The sequence below is a fragment of the Dama dama genome, chromosome 13, assembly GCF_033118175.1.
Source record: "Dama dama isolate Ldn47 chromosome 13, ASM3311817v1, whole genome shotgun sequence".
NCBI lineage: Eukaryota > Metazoa > Chordata > Mammalia > Artiodactyla > Cervidae > Dama > Dama dama.
The window spans coordinates 43,794,434-43,807,087 of NC_083693.1; positions in this window are offsets into that span (position 1 = coordinate 43,794,434).

Below are 12,654 nucleotides of genomic sequence, written 5' to 3' on the forward strand. Positions count from 1 at the left end.
GTCTAAGTTCCAGAACTGCGAGACAATAAATTTCTTTTTAAGCCAAAAAAAAAAAAAAAAAAAAAAGAATGATATTGTAAGGAAGAAGAGTAGCCAGCGTATACAATGTATTTCTAAGTGAAAAAACCTAGGGGAGCTGACAGAAAATACATCAAACATTTTTCTCCTAAAGATGAAAATGACTACTTTTCTGAAAAGTATTCCAGTGCTAATGTTCGTCTTCTTTGGAGTAGGGAATCCTAGGAGGTTTCAGAGTGATTAGTTAAATATTTCTCTCAGTGGGGGTTGCTCATTTTAATTCATTGCCAGTAAGAATAATGTGGTACCTTTTGTGCTTCCTGAATTAGAAACTCTGGACTCACAATTTGGGCATTGGTCCTTCTCTGCTCTCAAAGCTACCTTGAGGATATTCTTGCGACCCGCATGCCTGATGTCCATCCGTCAGGACACCTGATGCCTGTCCATCCTGGTCACCATCACATATCAACCCAATTTCCCCATACCAACTGGCTCCTGGAAATCTTGGGGGGAGCAGGGACGAAGGGCCTACCTTATCCAAAGACAAGATGATAATATAACAGCAAAATGGGCACCTACCAGAACCACAGTGAATGGTTCAAATAAGCACTTGCATGCTGTGTATTTTATCCACTCCATGCCAGTTTTACTGAAGACAATGTTTTTTTGTTTTTACATTTTTTTTACAAATACACATCATTGCTAATCTTATTATTCTCTTCTTATTTTCTTTAGACTTTTCTTGATTATCTCAGGGAAATCGAACTCTCAACACCTCTTTCTCTTGTCCATTTCCCTATTTTTCCATTTAGCTAAAAAATCAGATGTAATCAATTCTTATAAAAGTGAGAGAACAGTAATTATACACCTCTATCAAGAACATGGGGCTTCCCTGGTGACTCAGGGGTAAAGATCCTCTTGTCAATGCAGGAGACACCGGTTTGATCCTGGGGTTGGGAAGATCCCCTGGAGAAGGAAATGGCACCCCACTCCAGTATTCTTTCCTGGGAAATTCCATGAACAGAGGAGCCTGGCAGGCTAGAGTCCATGGGGTTGAAAAGAGTCGGACATTACTGAGTGATTAAACAACAACATCAAGAACATTAAATTTATATACTTTGAGGTTACATTATGCATTGTAAAGAGCATGGGGGTTTCCCCGGTAGCTCAGCTGGTAAAGAATCCACCTGCAATGCAGGAGCCCAGTTCAAATCCTGGGTCAGGAAGATTCCCTGGAGAAGGGATTTGCTACCCCCTCCAGTATTCTTGGGCTTCCCTGGTGCCTCAGAGGGTTAAGAATCCTCCTGCAATGTGGGAGGCCTGGGTTCAATCCCTGGGTTGGGAAGATACCCAGGAGGAGGGCATGGCAACCCACTCCAGTATTCTTGCCTGGAAAATCCCCATGGAACAGAGGAGCCTGGCTGGCTACAGTCCGTGGGGTCACAGAGTCAGACACCACACAGCACAGCTCAGCAAAGAGCTGGTGCCATTAACTTCTGAAGTCCACGAAAAGGAGGACTATTGCTTTGGCAAAACAGGCAAAAAATCTCCCTATACATTATCACGATCCTTGGGAGCATGTTTTTCCTTAAGCAGCAATATTCTGATTTTGTGTGTATTCAATTGCTGACATTGCAGAAGTTCAATTTTCTACTCTTTTTCATTGCTAATGTCTAATAATTCAGATACGTGATGAGAAAAGTAGGATTGTGTCCAGTCCAGAAATGTGGCCACTATCATCAGTTCTATTCCTAGAAGGAAATGCATTTTACATTCCTAACATGTGATTTCCAAGTTTAGAGCACAAACCATTTGAAAGTTGAAGACTGCTTATATATATGTGACTAAAATATAGCTAAATAGCTTTTAACATAACCATTCTGAATTTTCTACTATAATTCTGCTCAATTTATTTTGCTGCACAGTGTCTCCACAATTCTGTGTTTAGGAAACTGGGGGAAGCAACATGGTTATCATTATGTCCTTGGAGCAGCGATGAAGAACTGTGTTTCAGTTTCTGTTCAATCACTTGCATGCTCTATGGTTTCCTGGCTTTCATTTAACTTCTTTTAACCCTAGTTTTCTATTCCATAAGATAAGAAATATGCAAGTGCTCATCTCTTAGAGGTATTGTGAAGATTAAGTAAGGTCAATATGATAAGTTTGTCACCAGCAGGCACTCAACAATGACACTTTCTGGGCAGTAACATAGTGGCCTTTAAAAAAAAACATGCACCCATATCAGTAAAAATATTTTATTCATATAGCCCTTAATTATTTACTTAAAAATTATATACATGTTCCTTCTTGACTAACATAGCATGGATGTAAAACATACATAAAAAGAACAACTTTAAAAGAATGACAAAGTTAAAATAAACATTGCTTTAAAATAAATAAAAACATAAGGGATAAATGAGATGGTTGCTTTTTAAATTTTTCAAACATTTCCAGATGTCAATGCAACTCCAGATTTTTGCAATGGATTATAAAATTCCATTTCCAAGGGTTTTTTTTTTTTTTTTTTTGGTATGTGTGTAGAAATAGAAATGTTAATGAATGACACACATTTTCAAACAAAATCACATGATGATATAAACATTTCTAAACACCCATTTTCAGAAGACTGCTTCCATAGTACTAAAAAAGAAGCAGTTACTATCTTACTCACACCTAAAACTTCACCTTTACCTTGATGGAATAGATTCATTTTGTTTTATTTTGTTTTAGAATCTGTACAAGGCTTATTACTGACAGGCACTTGTCATCAGAGAAAAGATCAGCAAATTTTCTTTTTTTAAAAAAATCTACTAGGATATTGATTGAGCACAACACTGATTTGGGCACATCCATCCTGCTTATTGTCTGCCTCTTGTCTTTGACTGCCCTGTCTGGATGGGCAATTGGGGTTTCTCTCTTTGTCTCCCCCAGAGCATCACAGAAAGATCAGCAAATTTGGAACACATTTCTTCTCTATGAAAGAAAGCTATATAATTCACCTTTGAAATGTTTTGCCACGGAGTAACCTGTGAACCTCTCTGCAGCACAAAATATTTTCACAGACATTCCTCATCTTATGAATACATATTTATTTAACAGAGACTTACATGAAGCTTACTATTAATATTTTCCAGGCACTCTTCTAAGCCCTTTACAAATACTAACTCAGTTAATCTCATAATTACCAGTTCCATTTCATCCCCATTTTACAGATGAGATTAACCAAGGCAGACACAAGTTAACAAGAAACTTGTTCAAAGTCAGGCAGGATCTATACTTGGCCATTTTGGCTTTAGAGACTCTCCTTTTAACGGTTAGATTCGAGTGCCTAGGGTTCTACTAATGAAGATTAAGTAAAGTAAAGTCGCTCAGTCATGTCTGACTCTTTGCGACCCCACAGACTGTAGCCCACCAGGCTCCTCTGTCCATGGGATTTTCCAGGCAAGAGTACTGGAGTGGGTTGCCATTTCCTTCTCCAGGGGATCTTCCTGACCCAGGGAAGGTTAAATACCTTTAATTACACTTAGCACTTGTACCCTACAATTTATTGAAGTTTGCTAGAAACAGAAAGTGGGTGAGGCTGTCAATACCAGTCCTTCTGTATCATGAAATTCCTTCACTTTCCTCTGCCAACCTCTGGTGCTGTGCGTATGTGTGCTGTGACCATCCTTATAAGGAGTGAGCCAAGCGAAGGACCTAGTATGATGATATCAGTAACCTTAATCTATTTCTTATTTTTTCTACACACGTAAGTAGATGTTCTAATATTTTCTTCTCCTCTAGTCCTCAGGGGTATGAGCACCTCTCTTTGAAGATAACCACTATAGAATCTAGATATATATAGAAGATGGGCTGAAAAGATCTGCTTGTGACTACTTTCAAAGCTGGAATTTATGTCATGTGTAAATATACGAGGAGTGGTCTCTCTGGACTTATAGATATCCATATTTTTATATACAGAAATCAGGTAAGGTTATAATCTACTTGTAGAAATAAGTTTGCACCATATTAAGGGTGTATTTTGGAATCTGTCAAGAATGTGTCACAGAAAATTTTCCAAGAATTTTCCCAAAGATAATGTGAAGCATTAAAATTAATTTATTGATTTTTCTCTTCTCTACTTCCAGGCATTGAAAGGAACTGTTGGGTGAAAAGGCTTACAAGTAGTTCATACAATTGGGTTGACTGGAGGACGTTGGATTCAGGAGCATTAAACAAATCTTTCACTTATGCTTCCCTTGTAGCTCAGTCGGTAAAGAATCTGCCTGCAGCACAGGAAACCCGGGTTCAATCCCTGGGTTGCGAGGATCCCCTGGAGAAGGAAATGGCAACCCACTCCAGTATTCTTGCCTAAAAATCTCATGGACACAGGAGCCTGGTGGGCTGCAGTCCACAGGGTCGCAAAGAGTCGGGCACGACTGAGCGACTAACACTTACTTACTTAGACTTGCGTCTCAGATTGGAACCTAGCTTTTTATTTTCAGTTCAAAGAAATCTTTTTCCCATTTATTTTTATTAGTTGGAGGCTAATTACTTTACAATACTGTAGTGGTTTTTGCCATACATTGACATGAATCAGCCATGGGTTTACATGTGTTCCCCATCCTGAACCCCCCTCCCACCTCCCTCCCCATCCCATCCCTCTGGGTCATCCCAGTGCACCAGCCCTGAGCACTTGTCTCATGCAGCCAACCTGGACTGGCGATCTGTTTCACACTTGATAATATACATGTTTCGATGCTGTTCTCTCAGATCATCCCACCCTTGCCTTCTCCCATAGAGTCCAAAAGTCTGTTCTATACATCTGTGTCTCTTTTTCTGTCTTGCATATAGGGTTATCGTTACCATCTTTCTAAATTCCAAATATATGCGTTAGTATACTGTATTGGTGTTTATCTTTCTGGCTTACTCCTAGAGGAGAACATAGGCAAAACACTCTCCAACATAAACTACAGCAAGATCCTCCATGACCCACCTTCCAGAATATTGGAAATAAAAGCAAAACTAAACAAATGGGACCTAATTAAACTTAAAACATTTTGCACAACAAAGGAAACTATAAGTAAGGTGAAAAGACAGCCTTCAGAATGGGAGAAAATAATAGCAAATGAAGCAATAGACAAAGGATTAATCTCAAAAATATACAAGCAACTCCTGCAGCTCAATTCCAGAAAAATAAATGACCCAATCAAAAAATGGGCCAAAGAACTAAACAGACATTTCTCCAAAGAAGACATACAGATGGCTAACAAACACATGAAAAGATGCTCAACATCACTCATTATCAGAGAAATGCAAATCAAAACCACAATGAGGTACCATTACACGCCAGTCAGGATGGCTGCTATCCAAAAGTCTACAAGCAATAAATGCTGGAGAGGGTGTGGAGAAAAGGGAACCCTCTTACACTGCTGGTGGGAATGCAAACTGTACAGCCACTATGGAGAACAGTGTGGAGATTCCTTAAAAAACTGGAAATAGAACTGCCATATGACCCAGCAATCCCACTTCTGGGCATACACACCGAGGAAACCAGATCTGAAAGAGACACATGTACCCCAATGTTCATCGCAGCACTGTTTATAATAGCCAGGACATGGAAGCAACCTAGATGCCCATCAGCAGATGAATGGATAAGGAAGCTGTGGTACATATACGCAAAGAAAGCTTAAGAATAGGTTCAATGTTCTATTTTTCTAGAGACTATCTCCATCTCTGGTTGTGGAACTATTCTTCTTGATACACTGGCTTTTATATTGCTTTTCAAAATAAGAATATCTGAAGTTTGGCTTCCATATGACTTGGATTTTCTGGATGTTTAGGGATGACTTACATATTTATTTTTCATAAAATTATCACCATAGTATCATGATGCTGTTAATGTTATTGCTATGGATAAATGATTTCTTAGTCTGTTTTTATTCAGTACTCTAATAATATAAAAACAGTTTAAGTGAATAGAAACTTTGGAATATTTAAATGTGACATCCCTAAAAAATAAGAGTATCACCTAATGCTAAGATGAACTATTATTTTGTCACTTTAGGTTCAGGATGAGTCTGATGAATTAGTCTACCGAATAGATTGTAATCCCTGGTAGGTAGTGTTTAGGTCTTTCTGTTTTCGTATATCTAGAATAAAATAGCTAAGCAGGGCCCCAGTAAATACTGTTGAATGAATGGATGGTTTTCTATCTGGGAGGTCGGATTTCCTTTAACAATGCCAGAGGACAGACCTGGACTCAGATATCCTTGGGAGGTTACATCTGCTTTAACATCTTTCTCCATGCTTCTGTCGACTGATAAAAGATGTACAACTTGAGAGCTGCAAGTTAAGTTTTATTTGGGTCAAAATGAGGGCTGCAGCCTGGGAGGCAGCATCTCAGATAGCTCTGAGAGACTGCTCCAAAGCAGCAGTGAGGGAAAGTCAATATATAAGGTTTTGGTGAAGGGGGAGTTCAATACCATGAAGCACTCATTTTACAAAAGGTTTTTAATTTCTCTGTAAGAGGAAATTAGTGTTCAGTAGTAAATGTTTCAAAATCTTATTTTATTTGGAAATGACTTAGCTATTCAATAGACGTCCAACACTTAGTTTAGCACAACCCTTAGAAGTTCAAGTTACCCCAATCTGGAGAGACTATTTTAGACAGATATTTCTAAAGCATAATTATTCTTAATAGAGTTTATCTAAAGGCTCATATCTCATTTATGTTTTTTAAGAAGTTTCTTCACTTTAGGTAATTTCGTTGCTGACAAACTGACAGATATAATAATATTTAACTTATATTAAACCTAGGTACAATGAAAATATTCTACTTAATGTTAATTACTCTTAGACATGTCTACATTAGTTAGATCAACAAACAAACATTAATATCAGGTATTTAAAACTGAATATTTCCCAGTTCATGTAAATGAAATTCAGTTAGGTTAATTTCTCTTGTATTTAGAATTATTTGATTTGTAAGCGCTTATTTTTTTTTTTTTAAGGACGATTAGATTAGAGTTCATTTACAAACTGATCTCAGCAATCAGCAATATTATCCAAGAAAAAAACAAAGACACACACTGAGACATATATATATCCAAATAGACACGAGAGATCTTATAGCTTTGTTTTCCAAATTTCGTTATTAATACTAGTTGTAAAAAAAAAAAAAAAGGTTGAAAAAAGATTTTAAAAGGAGAATAAGATTTTAAAAGGCTTTGTTCCCCACCCCACCCCACACCCCACCCTTTTTTCCTTTTGGTTCCAGGAACTAGACATGGTCTAAATAAAGTAATCCAGAGAGCTCTGGTCTAAAGTTATAAAAAGTAAAGTCGCTCAGTCATGTCCGACTCTTTGCAACCCCATGGACTGTAGCCTACCAGGCTCCTCTGTCCATGGGATTTTCCAGGCAAGAGTACTGGAGTGGGTTACCATTTCCTTCTCCAGAGGATCTTCCTGACTCAGGGATTGAACTCGGGCCTCCCGCATTGCGGACAGATGTTTTACCATCTGAGCCACCAGGAAGCCCAATATCACCAGGAAGCCCAGTAAAAGTATACGAGGAGTTATTTCCTCAGAGCAAAAACTCTAAAAGAGATACAGGAGGAAGTCCTCAATATAAGGGAACTTCAGTCCATTTTCCTATCCTATGTCGATAAAAATTTAATATTTTTAGGCTATTTTTCTTGTCATTGGATCATAGCTATAGGTTGACCAGTCAAAAAAAAAAAATTATTTTTTCTCCCCAAGGGGTTCCCAGGTGGAGTGTGGAACCTTACAGTGAGTAGTTCCTATACTGACTTGAGCAGTTTGTACCAGATGCCTGTGCTCTCAAACCAAACCAAAATCACACTCAAAATGAAATAAAAGGCAAAGAGATGCCCAGAAATCAAAAGCCAAATGGCATAAATGCCAAACGTGACTACCCGGTTCCACTAGACCTGCAACCTGGCAAAGTCAGTGCTAGTTTTGATAATTTCAAGAAATTTCTTGTTGGTTTCCTGGGAAGAAGTTACTCTAGCTCCTGTTTTAGAAGCTTCTAGATGCCAGTCAAAGTAAGCATGGCCGGCCTTTTCTAATTGTGTGTGCAAAAATATCAATTTTGGAATATCAAGAGAACCCCAATTTGGTTATTTTAGGTTGAGATCTCTTTTAGTGTAATTTCTCCAGTTAACTAGGTACTTGCAAGTATGAGCTCCGTACGTATTGTACATGAATCTGGCTAGAGTGTTAGTCAGAGGCTGGCTTTCTGATGACACCCCTTTATTTCTGTTTTTGAGAGATTCAGTTTCCCATTTTAAGCTGAATTTGTTAGGAATAAAAATCACTAGTGAACTTATGTAGTGGGCCCATGTGCTTCTTGTGAGCTTAACTCCTCCAGGAATCACCTTAGAGTTATTTCAGCTTGTCTTAGGGTCTCGGATTCTGCCTCTAGCAATCTAAGACCACCATGGCTGCTGAACGTCCAGTTCTTATGTGCAACCCCCAGACAAGCAAGTATTTTAATTAATGAGTGGGTTTCCCTATGGGACTACTGCACGGGATGAGGATGAGGCCTCCACCACTCCCGTAAATTTCTCAGTCACGTGAGAAAACCGAAACTGGCCAGGAGGAGTCTTGTTCCTTTTCTTCAGAACGAAGCTCTCAGGTATTTTCCTCACTTTCATCCTGATAAATTCTATAATGGCAGTCAAATTGAGGAAAAGCATCAGATCAGCCTCTTAACCAATCAGCCAAGACTGTTCAGTCCCCTACAACGGAGAGACCTTGGCATCTTTCAGCTGAGCCCCGGGTATTCCTCTATTTTTTCCCAATAGAGCCCCCCTACCAAGTACCTTTCCACTGAGTGGGCAATTCTGGCATCTTTCAGCCAGCCCCCCACCCAGTATCTTTTGCCTGGGTGGAAATTTCTCAGTATCGTTCAGCTGAGCCCCACTCAGTGCCTAGACCATGAGTAGGTGTGCCCCGGATGTTTCACCCGGACCCCCCAGTATCTTTCCTACTGGGAGGGGGCAGGCGACCTTCTCCACCACCAAATAAAACTCGGAATCTCAACCAATATGGGAGATTCAACAACCAGGAGAGACTTACTCAAATTCGTCTGCACTCCCCGAGGAGGCGGATGGGCGCAAGGGGCCACTGCTGGTACCAAAGCTCCAGTTCCTCGTGGAGTTCAGTCGAAGGAAGGAAGTCCACTCTGGGTCGCTTCATCAGTCACCATAACTGTTGACTAAAAAAAGATACACAACTTTAGAGTTGCGAGTTAAGTTTTATCTGGGGCAAAATGAGGACTGCAGCCCGGGAGGCAGCATCTCAGATAGCTCTGAGAGACTCCAAGGCGGCAGTGGGGAAATGTCAATATACTAAGTTTTGGTGAAGGGGGAGTTCAATACCATGAAGCACTCATTTTACAAAAGTTTTTTTGTTAGTCATGAGGATCTGATGTCACCTTGAAGGGATTTAGTGCTTCTCTAGATATGAGGAGATGGAAGGATTGAGATAATAAAATCTGTTCCTAAAAACATCCAACTGTCTAAAGACCTGTCCCACCAGATTCCCTGAAGCACAGAATGCCTCATTCCATCCTGAACTCCCTCAGGGCTTGTTGAAGGTCAATAGCCATGGCAGCATGGGGTTCAATCTCCACAGAGGCAGATGGCAAATGCCTTTGTTGTTCAGCCGCTGGCAATGCTTTTCAGTTCAGTTCAGTCGCTCAGTTGTGTCTGACTCTGTGACCCCATGAATCGCAGCACACCAGGCCTCCCTGTCCATCACCAACTCCCGGAGTTTACTCAAACTCATGTCTATCGAGTCAGTGATGCCATCCAGCCATCTCATCCTCTGTCGTCCCCTTCTCCTCCTGCCCCCAATCCCTCCCAGCATCAGGGTCTTTTGCCCCTCAAGGGCAATGCTCTTGGTAAGTGCCAATTTGTAGTTGACACTTCAAAGAACCTTCTTGCTGACCCCTGTCAACTTTCCAGTTTCTTCTACTTTGTTTCCCCCTAATTTCATGTGTAGGGGTCAAGAAGGATTTCATTATGGAAAAGATTATATTTTAGAAGGGTGAGGAAAATTTCAATGTAGATACAAGTGCCTTTTATTTTTTTATTTTTATTTTTTTTTACAAGTGCCTTTTAATACCCAGTCCAGTTAAACATCAGGCATTTGATCCTTTCTTATCTTATCTGCTTGTTTATCCATTTAAATTCTGCAGACTGTGACTCAAATGGAGGAACCCAGTGTCAAAGAACAAAGAGTCTAAGTTCCATGATGTTCTCTCTAGAGCAGGGATTCTCGAAGTGTGAGAGTCCTTTGGCCTATGAACCGATCTAAAACAAAGCACAACCTTCCTTCAGTTTTTCCAGGTGGATAACACAATTTATGTGGGTGGTAAATTTGCATTCAATTTGACTGTCCTCTCAAGTGCATTCTAAAGTTTTTAAATTATAAACAAAAAGTGTATCTATGTTCTGCTATGAAGTCTGGCTGTCAGGTCTTGCTGAATTTGTAGTAGGCTCCTACTGAGAATGCCCAGGAGTAGGATAGTTAATTCAACGCTGATGAAGTGAAGACTCAGCATTCATGTTCATGCTCTTTTTTTTTTCTTTAGCATAAATTGTGATTAGTTTAGTTTCATCATTATGCATTTATTTTCATTTAAGGTCACTTGATTAATCTCACAGTTGTCTAGTGTATGGCCATTTTCCCCTGGCACTAGATTTCAAAGACATACCTGTAATCATTGTGAATAATCTATTCCTCTATTGTTAAAACACACACACACACACACACACACACACACACACACACATGAATTATCTTTCTGGTGGAAACAGATGGATCAAGGAAGCTTTTACCAAGTTATCCAGATCATCCTGATTTTACTTACTTGTACTGGGCCCAGTTATGACTGATTCTAATAAAGAAGACATTCAAGTGTATATCAAGACTGCCAATAAAATTTAAAGAAAGGAAAATGACCCAACTCCAGATAGCAGGAATAGTAATATTTTGCATAAATAGAGGTAATGGAAAGAATATTGGGGATTGAAGAACCTAGGATCTTTTTTTTTTAATATTGAAGGTTTATATCTACATTGTTAACTCACTAGCTGCTATCCATATGTAGCTATGTAAATTTCAGTGTAAATTAATTAAAGTTAAATAAATGAAAAATCCAGTCCCTTAGAGTCACTAGTCATATTTCAAAGGCTTCATAGTTTCCTTTACCTTCTGGTCAGATAATATAGATTTAGAACGTTTCTGTCATCACAGAAAGTTCTATTGCAAGCACCTGTTCAGATCGTAAACTATTTGAGCAAATTTTATTCAAGAACTAGCAGTGGTAGCTGGCAGGATGATACACGGCACTCCCAAACACTTCAGTTTGAAGAAGGCAGAAGAATACAGAGTATTATTCAATCCAAGATAAATAATGGAACCCACTAAATGGAAGAAATTGTCAGCTAACTTAAAGGCCTGGAAAAGTGGGATGTATTTTGTAGAACACTGGCCTAACCATTTACCTAAAGCAATGTCACATATTAGTTGCAATGAAAACTTGTGGGACTATTAGATTGGTACAAAAGTAATTGCAGTTTTTGCATTGTTGTAATTTGCCATTTGATACTGGAATACATTTGTAATAAATGTGGTTATGTTATACATCATTTTAATGTGCACTTCTCACTTTTTTTTTTTGCTAATGACATTACTTGCTGTTTACTTTTTATTTCTTTTAAACTATAGAAATAATGTTAGACAAAAAACAAACGAGCAATTTTCTTATTGGAGTTCAAAATGGGTCCTAAAGCAGCGGAGACAACTTGCAACATCAACAACACATTTGTCCCAGAAGCTGCCTACAAATGGACAGTGTAGTGGTGGTTCAGGAAGTTTTCCAAAGGAGATGAGAGCTTTGAAGATGAGGAGTGCAGTGGCCGGCCATCAGAAGTTGACAATGACCAACTGAGATCATCATTGAAGCTGATCCTCTTGCAACAACTCAAGAAGTTGCTTGTCCACCATTATATGGTCCTTTGGCATTTGAAGCCAAAGGGAAGGTGAAAAAGCATGGTAAGTGGGTGCCTCATGTGTGCGTGCTTGCCAAGTTGCTTCAGTCATATCCAACCCTTTGCGACGCTGTGGACAGTAACTCCCCAGGCTCCTCTGTCCATGGGATTCTCCAGGCAAGGATATTGGAGTGGGGTGATGTAGCCTTCTCCAGGGGATCTTCCTGACCCAGGGATCAAACCTGCATCTCTTATGTCTCCTGCATTGGCAGGCAGGTTCTTTACCACTAGTGCCACTTGGGAATCCTACGTGCCTCATGAACTGACTACAAATATAAAAAAATCTTGATTTAGAAGTGCTGTCTTCTCTCATTTTACAGATCAACAATGAACCATTTCTTGATCGGATTGTGATGTGTGATGAAAAGTGGATTTTCTACAACATCTGGCAACTACCAGCTCAATGGTTGGGCTGAGAAGACGCTCCAAAGCACTTCCCAAAGCCAAACTTGCACCAAAAGCAGGTCATGGTCATTGATTGGTGGTCTGCTGGTGGTCTGACCCACTACAGATGTTTGGTTTTCTGAATTCCAGCAAAACCATTACATCTAAGAAGTATGCTCAGCAAATCGAT